Source organism: Equus caballus, chromosome 23 (genome assembly GCF_041296265.1).
Source record: "Equus caballus isolate H_3958 breed thoroughbred chromosome 23, TB-T2T, whole genome shotgun sequence".
NCBI classification, from domain to species: domain Eukaryota; kingdom Metazoa; phylum Chordata; class Mammalia; order Perissodactyla; family Equidae; genus Equus; species Equus caballus.
In genome coordinates this window covers 52,108,794-52,124,631 of record NC_091706.1, presented here as the reverse complement: position 1 = coordinate 52,124,631, position 15,838 = coordinate 52,108,794, and the positions used below count along the sequence as shown (strand labels likewise).

The following is a 15,838-nucleotide window of genomic DNA, read 5'->3' as shown; positions in this document are numbered from 1 at the left end:
CTATTTGGATATGTTTTGTAAAGTGTCTGTTCAAGTCTTTTATGATTTCATTGGGTTGTCTGCCTTTTTTCTTACTGATTTGTAGGAGTTCTTCATATATTCTGGATATGAGTCCTTTATTGGACATAAACATTGCAGATAGCTTCTCTCACTGTGGCTTACCTTTTCATTATCTTAATGGTGTCTTTGATAATAAAAGTTCTTAATTGTAATGTGGTCCCATTTATTAGACTTTTCCTTTATAGTTGGTGCTTATTACGTCTTGTTTAAGAAATTTTTACCTTCTCCAGTGTCACAAAGACATTCTCCTATGTTCCAGAAGCTTTTTTTTTTTTAAGCCTTTTATATTTAGGTCTACCATCTACCTGCGGTTGAACCTTGTTTATGGTATGAGATATGGGTCAAAATTTTCTTTTCCTTTTATGGATATACAATTGACCGCACACTATTCATTGAAAAGACTATTTCCTCGCTGTACTGCAGTTTCACCTTTGTTGTAAATCAAGTGATGGTATAAGTGTGAGTCTTCTTATGGCCTCTCCATTTGTATATCTTTGTGCGAATACCATGTTATTTTAATTGTAGTAAGAATTGAGACATTTAATGGTGTACATTCTTGAACTTGGCTGTTCTTCAGAACTTTCTTGGTTATTCTCAGCCTTTTTATTTCAATATAAATTTTAAATTAGCTTATCAATTTCCAAACTACCTGATAGGATTTTGATTAGGATTATATTCAATCTGTAATTTAATTTGAGTAGAAATGACTTCTTTGCAATATAGAATCTTCTACCCATCAACATTTTGTATCTTTACATTGATTTAGACTTTTTAAATTTCTCTAAATAATGTAATTTCCTTTGTAGAGGCTTTGCACATCTTTCATTGGATTTGTTCCTAGATATATGATTATTTTATAGACAGATTCAAGCTATTTTAAATGGAATGATTTTTAAATTTTTTATTTTCTGTGTTTTGCTTATATGGAAATGTAATTGATTTGCTAAATTCAGTTATTAATTCAGATAGTGTATTTGAAGATAATTTGGATTTTTTTCCTATATATGCAATCATGTCTGTGAATAATGTTGACTTTATTTCTTCCTTTCCAATCTTGTACCTCTCATTTGTTTATTGCTTTATTGCACTGGTTGAGACCAACACCATTTTTAGACTAGCACAACTCAAACACACACACTGAACGCGATAAATTTATTTAAAAATGCATGGGCTCCTCTCTCACTTGGGATCCGTTATGCTAATGCTCACTTACCCTAATGGCATCCAGCCCCAGAAAAACAGTTCTCTGCATCTTTGAAACAAAAGGCGATGGCATCCAGACTCCATGATAACTTGTGAATTGTGCTCCTGTTGATGATGGAGACAAACAGTGCTTTGCAGTGAAGGGAGGTTGGAGTGGCAGAATCACTTAGATCAAAAACAAACTAACTTGACAAATCTATTCTGCTAGATGCATGAATGCATAGGGTCCTTGCGTAATGAAGTATTGTTTCCTAGTTGCTTTGGCTTCTGTTTTCTTACTTCTCTTTGTGTTCTTTTAGCTCTGGGGATTAGCAAGTTGTTCATAAATTAGCAACATTTTTTCAGTAGTTGTAAATCCCAGCTAAGGAGCATATTACAGTAGGAAACAATTTAAGGATTTTTTTTTTTTTTTGAGGAAGATTAGCCGTGGGCTAACATCTGCTGCCAATCCTCCTCTTTTTCCTGAGGAAGGCTGGCTCTGAGCTAACATCCATGCCCATCTTCCTCTACTTTATATGTGGGATGCCTACCACAGCATGACTTGCCAAGCAATTCCATGTCCATACCTGGGATCCGAACCAGCGAAACCCGGGCTGCTGAAGCAGAACGTGCAAACTTAACCACTGTGCCACCGGGCCGGCCCCAGAAACAATTTATATTACTCTTAAATTTTCATATATTTAAGTCTACGCCTAACATGTGTGAAGCTTCATAATGATTCTTTTCATTGGCATATAGAAAGACATTGAATGCTAGAATTGAAAATGCTTTACAGTTATGAAAATATTCAATAAAATTTATTAAATTTTCAAAAATATAAAAATCAGGGGCCGGCTCCGTGGCCAAGTGGTTAAGTTTGCGTGCTCCGCTTCAGCGGCCCAGGGTTCGGATCCTGGGCGTGGACATGGCACCGCTCGTCAGGCCACGTTGAGGCGGCATCCCACATCGCACAACTAGAAGGACATGCAACTAAGATATACAACTGTGTACAGGGGGGCTTTGGGGAGATAAAGCAGAAAAAAGAAACAAACAAAAAATAGATTGGCAACAGTTGTTAGCCCAGGTGCCAATCCTTTAAAAAGAAAAAAAGGAAGATTGGCAGCAGTTGTTAGCTCAGGTGCCAATCTTTAAAAAAAAAAATCAGGTTTATTTAAATAATTAGGATTTTAAATTCTGAGATGTACTAGTTTATTTGTGTCTTGCCTTTGGTTGTAATATATAATTTTGAATATTTTAGAAGAAAAGTAGCATTTTTGAAAACAAAAAATTTTCTTGATATTTTACATTTCCTTCAATTTATTTTTTAATAAAAGTATATTAAAATATATACACCTTGAATGCAATTACATCTTATTTTTAATCCTTTAAATCAATAGTATACCATTTATATGAAAATCTTGATAATGATAACATGAGAAATTTGCTAAAATAAAGCCATAGAAATAATTTTCTGAAATAAATATGTAATAATTGATGAATTATTCAGGCCTTCATTTTATGACTTATTCAAATATGGCCAGCCTGTCAATAGAACACCCAGACATGGTCCATAATAATTAAATAAATTAAATTCTTTGATATTTTGGCAATTTTGAGTCACATATAAATATTAGCTTTATATCTTTTTATTTTGTCATTATAAAGGTGCATTTGTCAAGGTAGGAGGATAGGACACATTTTGACAGTTTCTTAACTTGATTTGTAACTTTTACATATGTAGATATGGGGAATAAGGCCTCCGTTTGTCTTTTTACACTTGTTCCTACAAATGAACCTGGGTAAGCTTGGCTGAGACCTTGGGTGCAGTGCTGTCTAGAGGAAAAGATAGCAGGCATCTTTGTTTATCACGTTCTTCATATATTCCGTTAGTTCAATACTGACTTTTTCTTTGTCTGCTCTTTCTATCAATTGCAGAGAGAAGTACATTAAAATCTCCCACTGTGTTTGTAGATTTTCTGTGTCTCTGTTTAGTTCTGTTAGTTTTTGCTTTGTGTATTTTGAGGCTATGTTATTAAACACATTATGAGTTAAGAATTGTTATATCATTATGCTGAGATAACCCTCTCATTCTGGTGAAATGGCCCTCTAGATTTCTAGTAATTCTTCCGGCTTTAAAGTTTACTATGTCTAATTTTCATATAGCTACACCAGCCTTCTTTTGGTTAATTTTTGTCTGGAATTTTCCACCCTTTACTTTCAGTTTTTTCATGCCTTTATATTCAGAGCGTGTCTCTTGTAAGCTGCATGAGATCAGGTTTTGTTTACAGTCTTTATCTCTTCGTTAGAGTATTTAGTCCATTTATATTTGATGTAACTATGGATATATTTCGGTTTAAATCCATCGCCATATTTATTTTCTTTCTGTCTTACTAATTCTATGTTCCTTCCCCCCTCTCTTTTTTTTTTTTGCTACTTTTTGTATTATTATTATTACATTTTGTTTCCTTCCTTTATTCTTCTTCTATTAAAACTGTAGAGAATGCATCATGCGTGCATAACTCACTGAAGTCCGATATAAATTAGTACTTTTACCACTTTCCAGACAGTGTGTGTTAAGAACCTTAGAATATTTTAATCCCATTTAATCCCCTTCCACTTTTTGTGTTCCTGTTGTCATATATTTTAATTCTAAGGACATCTTTGCATGGCTCAAATTGTTCTGTCCAGTCTGCCCAAGTGCCAGTTCCTCAGAGCGCCTGGCCTGTATCACCCTGATTAAAATAACTTCACTCCACCCTTTCTTCTCCATTTCCTTATTTTCTTTTGTTCTTCTTCATGGGCTTATCATCTGAAATAAGATATTTGTTTTTTTCTGTCTCTCACATTAGACTGTAAGCTCCTTAAAGGCAGGGGCTGTCTACCTTCTTCACCAGGACCTGGCCCCGAGTAAGCACTCAATAAATATAGGCTGAGTCACAAATGTAGGTCAGAGGTGCCCAACAGAGACCACAACCACTGACTCTCAGGAATGAAGAAAGCAGGGGCCCATATGGCGCTGGAGAGCTGCTGCAAAACACCAGTCAGAGGATTTTTATCTCAAGAAAACCTGGGAGGGTTACTAGGATCACTCCAGAAATAACTAAGTGGGAAGATTTCCTCTGTTCATGGTTTTGTTCATTCAACATTTCCTGAACACCTGTTCCAGTCTGGGCACCAAGCTAGGTGCTGAGTGCTGTGCTAGACTTCATGCCGTGTGCGATAAGCAGCGTTCGCTGTAAGATTCTTTCATAGATCATCATTGGAAACAAGACCTGGCTGAAGGCAATGATGGGCTGGATGACTGAAGAGAATATTGAAACAAAAAGGAATGGAGGTCATCCTGCTGGGGAGGCAGTCTTGGGCTGAAGGAGGTCACGAGCTTTGGTGTTGATACCCTCAGGTCAGCAGTGTTGAGACATGAGGCTAAAGGGCATTCATGCATGAAGATGCTGAGAGCTGTTGCAGGAAAATTATAAATCCAGAGCCCCTGGATTTATAGTGCCCTGTTTTCCTCATTGCTGACACTGGGAACCAAAGGCCACCAGGCCTGGAAGCTTGGACAAGGGTACCATCCAGAGAACAGCTCAGATGCCCAATGTTTGCTTGGAGCCATATTAGCTGTTTTCATTTTTATTTTTTAAACACCAGTCACATCTTAAGACTTTCAAAATGTTCCATCCTTATGTGACTTTATAGTCACTATTTTCTTCCCTTGTAAGGGACACTTACCTCTGGCTTTTGCCCATTTCTGAAATTTTTTTTTTTCCAAAAAAGGGTCACAGGTTAATTCCTAGGTTTTACTTATAGAATGGCAGCTGGAAAAAAATCAGAATTTTTTTTATAGTTGGGACTGTATTATTTTCACATTTCTAGCTCTTGGCCTTTTCTCAAGCCTGACAGGCAGATGGGAGGGCAGCTGGGCCTGCAATAAAAACTGACCCTAGCAGTCTGTCCCTCTGTTTCCTGGTCAGCCCTGAAACAACACAGCCCTGGGTTCTGCCTATGAAATGCAGTTGGCGTTTACAGGCAGAGTAATGGAGAGGAGGAACCAGCACTGGTGTGGGGAAGAGGTGGATCTCAGTGTGACGTTAGGATTGCATCCTGACACTGATATTGCCGAAACCTCTTTAAGAGACTGCGGCCCTGAAGGAGCTGCGTTGGATAGATGTGCTCATGCCATGAAACAGCCAGGATTTCTAGTGTTTCTGCAAATGCTGGTCTTGAGGGGCCCTGTCAGTCCAAGCCACTAATCAGAGCTTTTTCTGGAAGCTAATTGGACTGTATGGAGATTAATCTCACAACCTCTGCCTCTTCAATGCCAGTCAGTGGAGCTAAGCCACATGGAATGTTTGTTTGGGCTGCAGACATAACTGGGTGCCCCAGGGGTCAGGCACTGGGCTGAGTGTAACTAGACAGGTATCTGCACCTGCCCTTTTTTGGATCTATCCAGGTGGTCACCAGGAAGAGATTTTTTTTAACCCAGGAAGCAATTCTTTAAGGCTTTGTATTGGACATCCATAAAAACAATGGCAATAGGTATCACTTTTGAGCTTCTGCAATGTTCCAACATCATCTCAATGCTTTTCCTCCGTGTTCTCAAGTCCTCACAACCCTGCAAGGTAGATATTGTTATATCCATTTCACAGAGCAGGAAGATAATGCTCAAGTGGTTAAGGAAATTGACTCACAATGAGTAGGTTGCAAAGCTAGGGTTCATATCCAGCTCAATTTGACGACACTATGCACCTTTAGAAACTGTCTGTCATTGTCAGTTTACATCACAATGTAATTCCCCTATTAAGTTATGGGTGTTTGAACTGCTCCTCTTTCTCTCCATAAGCACTTGTCCAGTCAGAGTTTCCATATCTTGAGTCCAGCGTAGGCTGCAACCTGTGAAAAGGGGTCATATCCCAGTCAGCTTTCTCTCTCTTCCTTGTACGTTATCACTCAAGCAATGTCGAGGTGACAATCAGTTTTTTTCTCTATAATACTTTCCTTCTCTTCAAGGCAAGAAGTAAAATGCTAAGATCATCACTTCAGCTGAGAGGTAGTTTTCAGTCCTTTGGTGTCTTACCCTGAATATGCACAGTGGTCAGGGACTGTGGTGTCCGCGTACATCAAAGCCAAAAGCAGGTTCACTTGAATGGACTGATGACAGTAATCTATGTCTTTCTTTGATGGTTTATTGTCATCATTATTATTTATGATAACAATGTTATTGTTATTAATAATGTAGTTGTATATATTTTTATAAATATATCTTATATATAAATGCAGTTGCAATAAATGATTATTGTATAAATGTAAGTATACAAGCAGTGATTGCTTTTCACATTTTGGGGGTAGCTGCCATGCAAAGTGGGGACACAATTCTGGTATTCATGAGATTCCACTAACAGGTTGCTGTGTGGAGTAAGAATTGCCTGTAGTCACCATTTATACAGTGTCAGCTATCCACCTGGTACTGTATCCCGTGTTTTGCCCATGCTGTGCGTATTAGCCAGCTCTGGCTGCTTTAACAAAATACCCCAGACTGGGCGGCTTAAACAACACAAACGTATTTTCTCACAGTTCTGGAGGCTGGAAGTCCAGGATCAAGATTCGGCTGATTCAGTTTCTGGCAAGAGCTTTTTCCTGGCTGGTAGACTGCAGCCTTCTATGTCCTCACATGCACTGTGTCCTTCCACGGCAGAAAGAAAGAGAGAAAGCAAGCTCTCTGGCGTCTCCTCTTGTAAGGAATCCAGTCCTTTCAGATCAGGGCCCTACCTTTATGACCTCACTTAACCTTAATTACTTTCTCATAGGTCCTGTCTCCAAATACAGTCTGTTTGGGGGTTAGGTCTTCAACAAATGAATTGGTGGGAAACACATTCTATCCATTAAACTATGTATATAATCCTCACAAGAAACACATTTTACAGATGGAGAGACGGAGGCTCGGGAAAAGAAAGTCATACTCATGGCAGAGACTGGAGTCAAACTAAGACCTGATTCTAAAATCCACACCTTTTCCACCAGCTAGACTACTTCCTAAACTTTATTCAGTGGCACAATGTCAGACAATATGTAAATGAGAAGAATAACTAAACTTGATTTGTCAGTTACCTTATGTACTGTGCTGGTTTGTTTTGTACTTGTTTTAAAAGATGTATCTCAAGTCAAATTAATATCACTTATCATTTGAACAAATAGATTATAAAGCAAAATGGAGCTGAAGAGTGTACCAGTTATAAGTATGGTCAAGTGCTGGAAAGATGAGTATCTTTTTTTTTACATTGTCAGAAACTTTTTATTACTGAAGGTAAAAAATACCCCAAGAGCTATAGGATTTAAGTGTAGAAAGTAGTAGGAGTGATGGTTTGAAACACTATTAAATGTGAATTTCAATGCCGTTATTATATGCTTAGAAAAGATGTGCATCAAATAATATTTTAAACGTGTTTGAAACTTTTAATACAAAAGTAATATATCCATATTTTAAGCAATTCAAGAAATAGAAAAATGTATAAAAAACCCATATAAATATACATATATGTGTGTTTTAAACAAAAATGACTCTTGGACATCACATTATACAACTTGCTTTTTTCATTTAATCAGTTGGATGTATTTTCATGTTGCTACACATAGATTTACCTCATTCTGTAAAACAATGGCCCAACATTCCATCATAAGGTTGTAGCATCATTCAGTTATCTGTTCTCCCATTGGTGGACATTTAGGCTGTTTCCTACAATCACAAAGACATAGCATTGAACATCTTTGCACTTCTGTCTTTATAGACACGGGCAGATGAATTATGAAATTTGTCTGTAGGATAAACGCAGTTGCCACATCAAAAGCATACACATTTCAGATGTTGATAGTTGTTGCCAAATTACCTTCAAGATAAAGTTTCCCATTTAACATTTTCCAAAGACTCATTCTATGTTGCGTGTGATGAAACACTGTCATAGTTCCCACTGCATTGCATACTCCCCTTTGGTGACATTTGATCAGAGCCTTGAGGAAAGTGCTGCTATGGGATGTGCTAGCGAAAACAGCAGCCCACTCAGTTGACCTGTGGACTCATGTGAGGTGAACCGACCTTCATTGATGGAAATGGGAGTTGCTTTCTCCTTCTCATTCTTCCAGTTCATTCAGTCAGCATTTACTGAGTGTCTGCTCTGTGGAAGGCCGGGTGTTGGAGAGATGAATAAGACAAATAGAGCCTGCCCAAGACTTGTGTGCTTTCCTTTTCTTTTTTTGGTAGACAATTATTTTCATTTATGTTTTTAATTTACATACAGTAAAATTCACCCCTTTTGGTGTGCTTTGCTTTTTAATCCAAGCCTCAACTCAAACAAATGATAACAACAGATTGTTGCTATTCAATATGCCCTTTGCTATGGTTTGAATGTTTGTCGCCCTAAAATTCATTATGTTGAGAACCGTGCTTAAGTCATGCAGGTGGAGCCCTCATGAAGGTGATTATCGTTTTTATAAAAGAGACCCCACACGGCTCCTTTGCCCCTTCTGCCACGTGAGGATTCAAGGAGAAATCTGTAACCAGAGAGAGAGGGCCCTCAGCGGACCATGCTGGCATCCTGGTCTCAGACTTCCAGCCTCCAGAACTGTGAGGATTAAGCTTCTGTTCTTTATAAACCACCCAGTCCATGGTATTTTATTATAGAAACTCAAACGGACTAAGACAACCTTTATCCTGTCAGTGAGTGAAATCAACTAGCCTTGAGTTCTTTGGGCCTCTGACTGTGCAAAACTTAAGGAGCCTTCCAATATCTGGTGTTTCCTAAATCAACAGTTTGTCCAGTTAAATTTATTTTTTGATGTAAAATGTTGGTTACAGCCAGTTCTGTTTTTTTGTGGGGTTTTTTTTGTTTTGTTTTGAGGTAAGCAGTATGAAGCCTTTGAAAACCGTGCTTGCCTTTCCTGAGCCTTTCTCCCCACAGAGTTGAGAACCTTCTATAATCATTACATGTGACAACTTAAGACTTTTTCATTATAACAAAGCAGAATGAATAGAAGAGTTTTAATGAAAGACGTAGTCTTCTGAGCTGAAACTGCATTACCCACCTGCAGCCCTGGAAAATGCTGATACTTGGTATATTAAAAGGACAGCCAGCTTAGCCTCCTTAATGCCCATTTGCCTGAATTTATGAGATATCATTCTTTTCAGTTTGGCATTTTTGAAATTATCCAGCTGGGAGTGAGTCAAATTTTTTTTTCTGTCACTAATTCATTAAAAATGCCAGTCGTACAAAGGCACTCAAGTGAGACCATCTGCCTTCCAGAAAACCTTAAATACCCAAGAGCATGAGGGACTGTCCTCTTTGGACCTGAGCTGAGACTGATGCACTTGGAAAGCCCAGCGCACCTGACCCCACTCCCAACGCCCCACTTCCTTACCAGCTGAGCCTCGAAAAGGGCTAATGATATGGACCTCCCAGGGATGTTTAGGGTTAACCTAGTTTCTTTCCTTTTTATGAGCTTTTCGAGGTCTTCCATGAAGACTGGAAGCAGCCCCGTTGCTCACTGAGACAGAACTGAGAATGAGCTCACTTTATGATTTCTGACTTTTAATAGAAAATAGCCATATTTTCAAATAAATGTAAAATCAATCTGATCCTTGCTTGGAGGGATGTAAGGTAAATTATTATGGGGTAGTTTTTCATATACGGGCTTCTTTTCACTACTTAGGGTAAATAAATTTTTAAAAATTACTTGTAGAAAAGGGTTTACAGTGAAATCACTTGAATATGTAACAAATAATTGGATAAAGAGTGGCAGATGTAGTATTCATTCATCCAACAAAGAGGTACAAGTGTCTACTGCATACTGGCCATTCTTCTAAGTGCTTAGGCTCCTGAAGGGAAAACCTGGTCCAAATCCTGCCCTCTTGGAGCTTGCCTTCTTATCAGGTGGACAGACAACACAAAATAAATCAGGAAAGGATGGAGTATGTGGAAAGATGCAAAGCGCTATAGAGAAAAGGAAGTTAGGGAAGAAGGTGGGGAGTTTATAAAATCAAACTCACATGCAGAAAAGCAATGCTGCTTATGAGCCGAGCTTGTGATGCGAGTTATTTAAGGCCACTTTTCAAAAGCTGGATTGTATCTGAAGCACTTTTATTTGTTTTCTGAAGGGAGGACAGAAATGTCACTGTGTAAAGATCCCCCTCTTTGTGGATCCTATGTGATTCTTTCCACGTAAAAATGTCTAGTATTTATGTCAACTTAAGCTGGGACTACATAGCATTAAATCTCAGCAGATTTACTTGAGAAGAACAACCCAGGAGCGGTAAAGCCTGCAGATGCAGAATTGCTGTTTTTACTTTCCCTATAAATAAGGTAACACCATCTTTCCTTCTCTAATGGTGAAAGAATTTTACTCCAAATTAGTTAGGTGCCTGAATGAAATGGGGAAAAGTGATAAATCTGGGTTTGACTTCACAGAGGCATCCAGCAGGATGATGATCCGCCATGTACTACCAAGCAATAAATAACAATATGATATTTCTAACATGAATTAAAAAACCCACAATGTACCTAGGGCATTCGTTATAACTTTAAAGCTAATCGGAAGAACTTTCTTTGGCTTAGAAGTAAAGAAAGCTCTATAGATCAGACTGACTTTGCCCTGGGGTAAACAGATCAATTCTACAGGATGCAAAAATATTCTATAGAACAGTTGGTAAACTGCAGATGAATGTAACTAAGTTAACCGTATGTGAATAGCGCGATCCTGTGCTGACTATAAGTGAGTCATCTGCGTGACAACTAGAGGATGCTGAATGCCAAATGGTCGTCTTAGCCACCAGGAATTTGGTAATCGTCATGAAGAAAGCAGAATCACATTTGACACCCTGTTCAGTGTGCAGATGCTGTCTGAGCTCTGATCGCAGCCTTCTCTTCCCTCTCTCCCTGTTTTGGAGGAAGTGCTGTTGGAAGCAATAACCACACTGCAGTGTTATTTGCTTTCACACTAAAACAAAACAAAGTGAATAAACAAAACCAATATGAGTGAGAATAATACAGACTCACAGTAATTCGCAAAGGAAGATTGTACTGTTGTTTACTGAATTAAATTTTGCCTTCCTCCTTTACCTTTTTGGTTGGATGTAAGATATTCTTGAAGTTATATTCTCTTCCAGGCAATTAAAGTATTGTTATTGCAGCAAGGAGCCTGCCTGTTGGAAGGAAGTGTAATCCTGTGCCATGTTTAATGTGAAATGCTTGTACACACAATGAAAGGTCTTGCCAAGAGGGACTCCAGGGAGATTGGTTTTTGAGGTGCTGTAAAGCTGAAGAAGAAATCTTGCTCACGGCTTTTAGGCGTTGACTCTGCTTCATTTCCTCGATGAGGAGGTGGCCTCCCCAGAGCTGAATTGACTTCAAGAATCAAGAGATCACAGTTGGGGCCTGCCCTGTGGCCGAGTGGTTAAGTTTGCACGCTCTGCTGTGGCTGCCCAGGGTTCGGATCCTGGGCGCGGACATGGCACCGCTCGTCAGGCCACGTTGAGGCAGCGTCCCATATGCCACAACTAGAAGGACCTGCAACTAGGATATACAACTATGTACCGGGGGGTATTTGGGGACATAAAGCAGAAAAAAAAAAAAACAAAAAAACATTGGCCACAGTTGTTAGCTCAGGTGCCAATCTTAAAAAGAAAAAAAAAAAAGATCACAGTGTTTGTAAATGTTTCTTGTTAAGCAGAAGCCCATAGACTGGGAAAATAAGGGGTTTTTTTCCCAGTACCATGTAAATCTGAATATTAAAGGACTAGGGCAGAGCAGGAATTAGACTTTTCTTTCAAACCTGATATACCTCTACTCCAGAGGGGAATTGAGTAGCTACTGTGTAAAGGAAAGGCTCCTGGGAGTAAGGGAAAAACTGCCCTTAGATATGCTACATCTAGCGCTGACCTGTGGACCCACATCCATTGAGTTCTGTGTCTTTAGGAATCTGGAGGAGTGTATGTAAGCTATTCCCCCAAACTCTCACCCCCAAAATGCCACAGTAACAGTGGCCTTCATGTGTATTTTTAATGCAGCAATCTTTATCCATACACCATCTCATCATATTCTTGTGTACATTTCCTTTAAAATGGCAAAACTGAATGTGCACATAAAATAAAATGCTGTGGTATGTATAAATGAAGCCCTGGGAAGATAGCTTATTTTGTAGACAATTTTACCTCTAAATCTGAGAGCTTTTATCAAAACATTCAACAGAGTTTGTACGCATTTCATCCTAAGCCAAAATTGAGTGAAAATAAAATGTTGAGCCAAATTCTCTTACCTAAACTATTTGCTTGTTCTGAAGGAGGCGTGTTTGAATTGGCGTTAGCTCTTTAACTACTAAAGAAATAACTGATTGAGTTCTATGTAATTACAACAGATAATATGAAATTAACCACTTAACAGATGTACAATATGCAGGGTATATTCTAGGGTTTCTCAAACTGGGCACTATTAAAATTTTGGGCTGGATACTTCTTTGTTGAGGGATACTGTCTTGGACACTGCAGGTTATTTAGCATCATCCCTGGTCTCTGCCCGCTGATGCCAATAGACCTCCACCCCCAGGTTGGGGCAGCCAAAAATGTCTTCAGACATTGCAAAATGCCCCCTGGATGGCAAAGTCACTCCATTGGTATATACTATAGGGAATAAATGTAACTGCAGCATAAGACAGAGGTTTTGAATGGTGCAAATCAGGGCTGTGAGAGTTGTAAAGGGGAGTGGGGCTCTTCCAGTGGGGAAGACTTGGGAAACTATCTGGAAGGGGCGAGATTTGGCTGGCTCTGGAAGTTTCTGTAGGATTTTGGATTAAACTGCGGCTTGCTTATTGGTTTGCCTTTAATGGTATCTTCTCCAACTAGTGTTTGTATTTGAAATACGCCCTATTGGTTTCAAAGGTGTTTAACTTCTAAAAATGCCGAAATTATAATTTGTGCATGAATTAAAAATTGATGGAATTTAAGTAATTTTCCTTTCTAAACTAAGACTGAATTCTTTCTGAACTTAATAATGTGACTCTTTTGGAATTAGAGCACCTGGAGGTAACTGGATTGGGCATAAACTCACTGTTCCCCATTTCTAAATGCCACCAAAAAAGCCACTTGACATGGTTATACTAAAAGGGAAGTAATGCATCAGACCTTGTATTAATAATACTGCCTTTTGGCAGGACTTCCTCTCAACTCCCCTCCCCCCCAAAAAACAAAATGCATGTCAAGTCATTTAGACATTTTATCCTGTCCCCAACCCAACAGATCAAAATTGTTTACAGTTGTCTCTCAAATATTTGTTGAATCTTCAGTGTAGTTTTAACTTTGAAGATATCATCTTTCTCAAAGACAATGACTTGCTCAAATTGTCCCATGTTTGAAAAACAGATGTTATTGCATGCTGCTGTATCGGAGTATCATTCTCTTCCTCATTGCATCCCTCATTAAGTCTGATTGAGCAACAATCAGCTATGCACTTAACCAAGTATGTGAGATTAACCGTGACTCTGTGTTCACCAAACTTTATGGCTCTGCTTTATCCAAAAAGAAAGTATTCTAGGAAGACTTGCTTCTAAATTCTTCTTCAAATGAATTACCATTCTCTCCCAGGTATAATAATTGTGTCAGTATCAATATCACTGCATAGCAAATTAAACTATAAGGGTATGGCAAAAGTTGTGTTTGGATATTAATCTTACTATAGATGTGCTGCAAATCATATTATCCCATGAGTTAGATTACTTCATAAATTAAAGACATCTAAATAGTTCCACCCATTCAACCAGTATAAATTTATGAATTGCAAATACTCAACATGGCAAAATGCTCCCATCATCAGAAACATACTTTGTACAGGACCCAGTACCTAATAAGTACTCTATAAATCTTTATTGAATTAAACTCTTCGTGTTAATTTCTGTCCTGAAGTAGAATGTGCAGAAGACTTTTTGAACTGTGAATTTTGCTTTAATGGTTTATTCTGCCTTTACCTCTGGCCCTGGACTTCTATTATTAATTATTAACAGCAATTCTCTTGAAAATAATTTTCAAGGAGGATTCCATGAATAGGACAGTAAATGGTCTGTCTCTATCTGATTCAGCTATCCTGGGAGACAAGGTAATGCCCCTCATATTTCTTAGGTTCCCTTCTAGGGCTATAATCGATCCTAAAGTCATATGGCAAAAATTGCTTATTTCAGAGAGTATATGTTAAAGTCATATGAGAAGATGAAAGATTCAGTTTATGGCTTTAGACAGAGTTTAAGGGGCGAAAAGTTTGACTATAAATTAAATGGAAGGTGGTAGAATGTTTGGAATGGAAACGCTTATGTTAATTATCATTTTTTAAATGGGGGAGGACTGCCAGATGTTCTGTGGGCTCATTCTTTTTTGGTGCATCTTATTTTTCTTTGTTGTTATCAAAAATATGAAATTAATTAAAACTACTTCGCATCTGTGCAACAAAAATAGAAAAAGAGAGTAAATGGTATGACCGCTAGACAAAGCAGCACCTAAAATAATTGCCATAACCTGTTTGGAGATTTATTGTGAATTAAATTGCGGGAATGTGCATGATAAAAGTGGCATCTGACACTTAAAAACAATATAATTGATTTAAAAATGGATCTGTGTGCACTACTTAGATTGACAGCTCTTTAAATTTTGATGGTAATTTTATCACTACCACCCCCAAACCCCAGTATTTTATGTGCCTTTTGCTTTGGGATTTTCCTTGAATTAAAAATTGAACAATCTTATTGCCATGCAGAGAGGATTTCATTACTTTCAGAGGTGACCTTCCAGATTCTATTAGGATGAGAAAATAGCCTTTAACAACGTCACTCAAAATCTATCTTCTCATACTGGCTTCACCTCCTTCCAGCACCTCCAAATACTCTAGAAACTCTTTCCTTGTCATTTCTCCTTCACTGTGCCCTTCCCGCCCAGAGACAGTAATAGATGTGTGTTCAGCTTGTTTGGAAGTCATCATCTTTATTGTTCTGTTTGTTTGTGTGATTCTGCCTCTTGTGTTTTTGCTGCCTCAGTTCTTCAAGTTGAGAGTTAGTACCTGGAAGGTAGAGACTGAATATCCCATTCGCTTGTAACTTTCCAGAGAGCCTGATTCAGATCCTTGTACCTAATGGGCATCTGGTAATATTACTAACTGATTCTTTGCGGTGAAACACCCCATGATTCCTTTAAAGACTGTCTTGATTTGTCATGCATTTTTCTAGCTATTCCATAAGAACTACAAACTGACTATTAATAAACTATTTGCAGCTTTCTTGTTGAAGATGTAGCAGTGCCAAAGGAGGCGGAACTTTTATTAATGTTTCTCTATAACAAGTCATAAAATTTTTTATTTTAAAGTGATACCAAAATATATGTCCAACTCAGCATTCTCAGCTCAGCCCAATAACTCCTATGAGGAGTCATGTTTTTTATTGCTTCAATAGAATTCCTAATCTCATAAACTCTCCTAGGGAATGTAATTGAAGATAGTATCTGATCTCATCTGCTCTAGGATTCCTTAATCCAGATTTTTTCACCTAAATAAATCTATTTGCACCCACATTACTATTCATG

The 15,838-nt window shown here is 38.2% G+C and overlaps 1 protein-coding gene across 5 annotated transcripts in view; it reads left to right on the top strand.

The window, feature by feature from the left end:
- The window catches only part of SLC24A2 (solute carrier family 24 member 2), a 244,875-nt gene that overhangs the window by 40,766 nt on the left and 188,271 nt on the right, over positions 1 to 15,838 (top strand). The gene's annotated exons all lie outside the window — the stretch shown is intronic.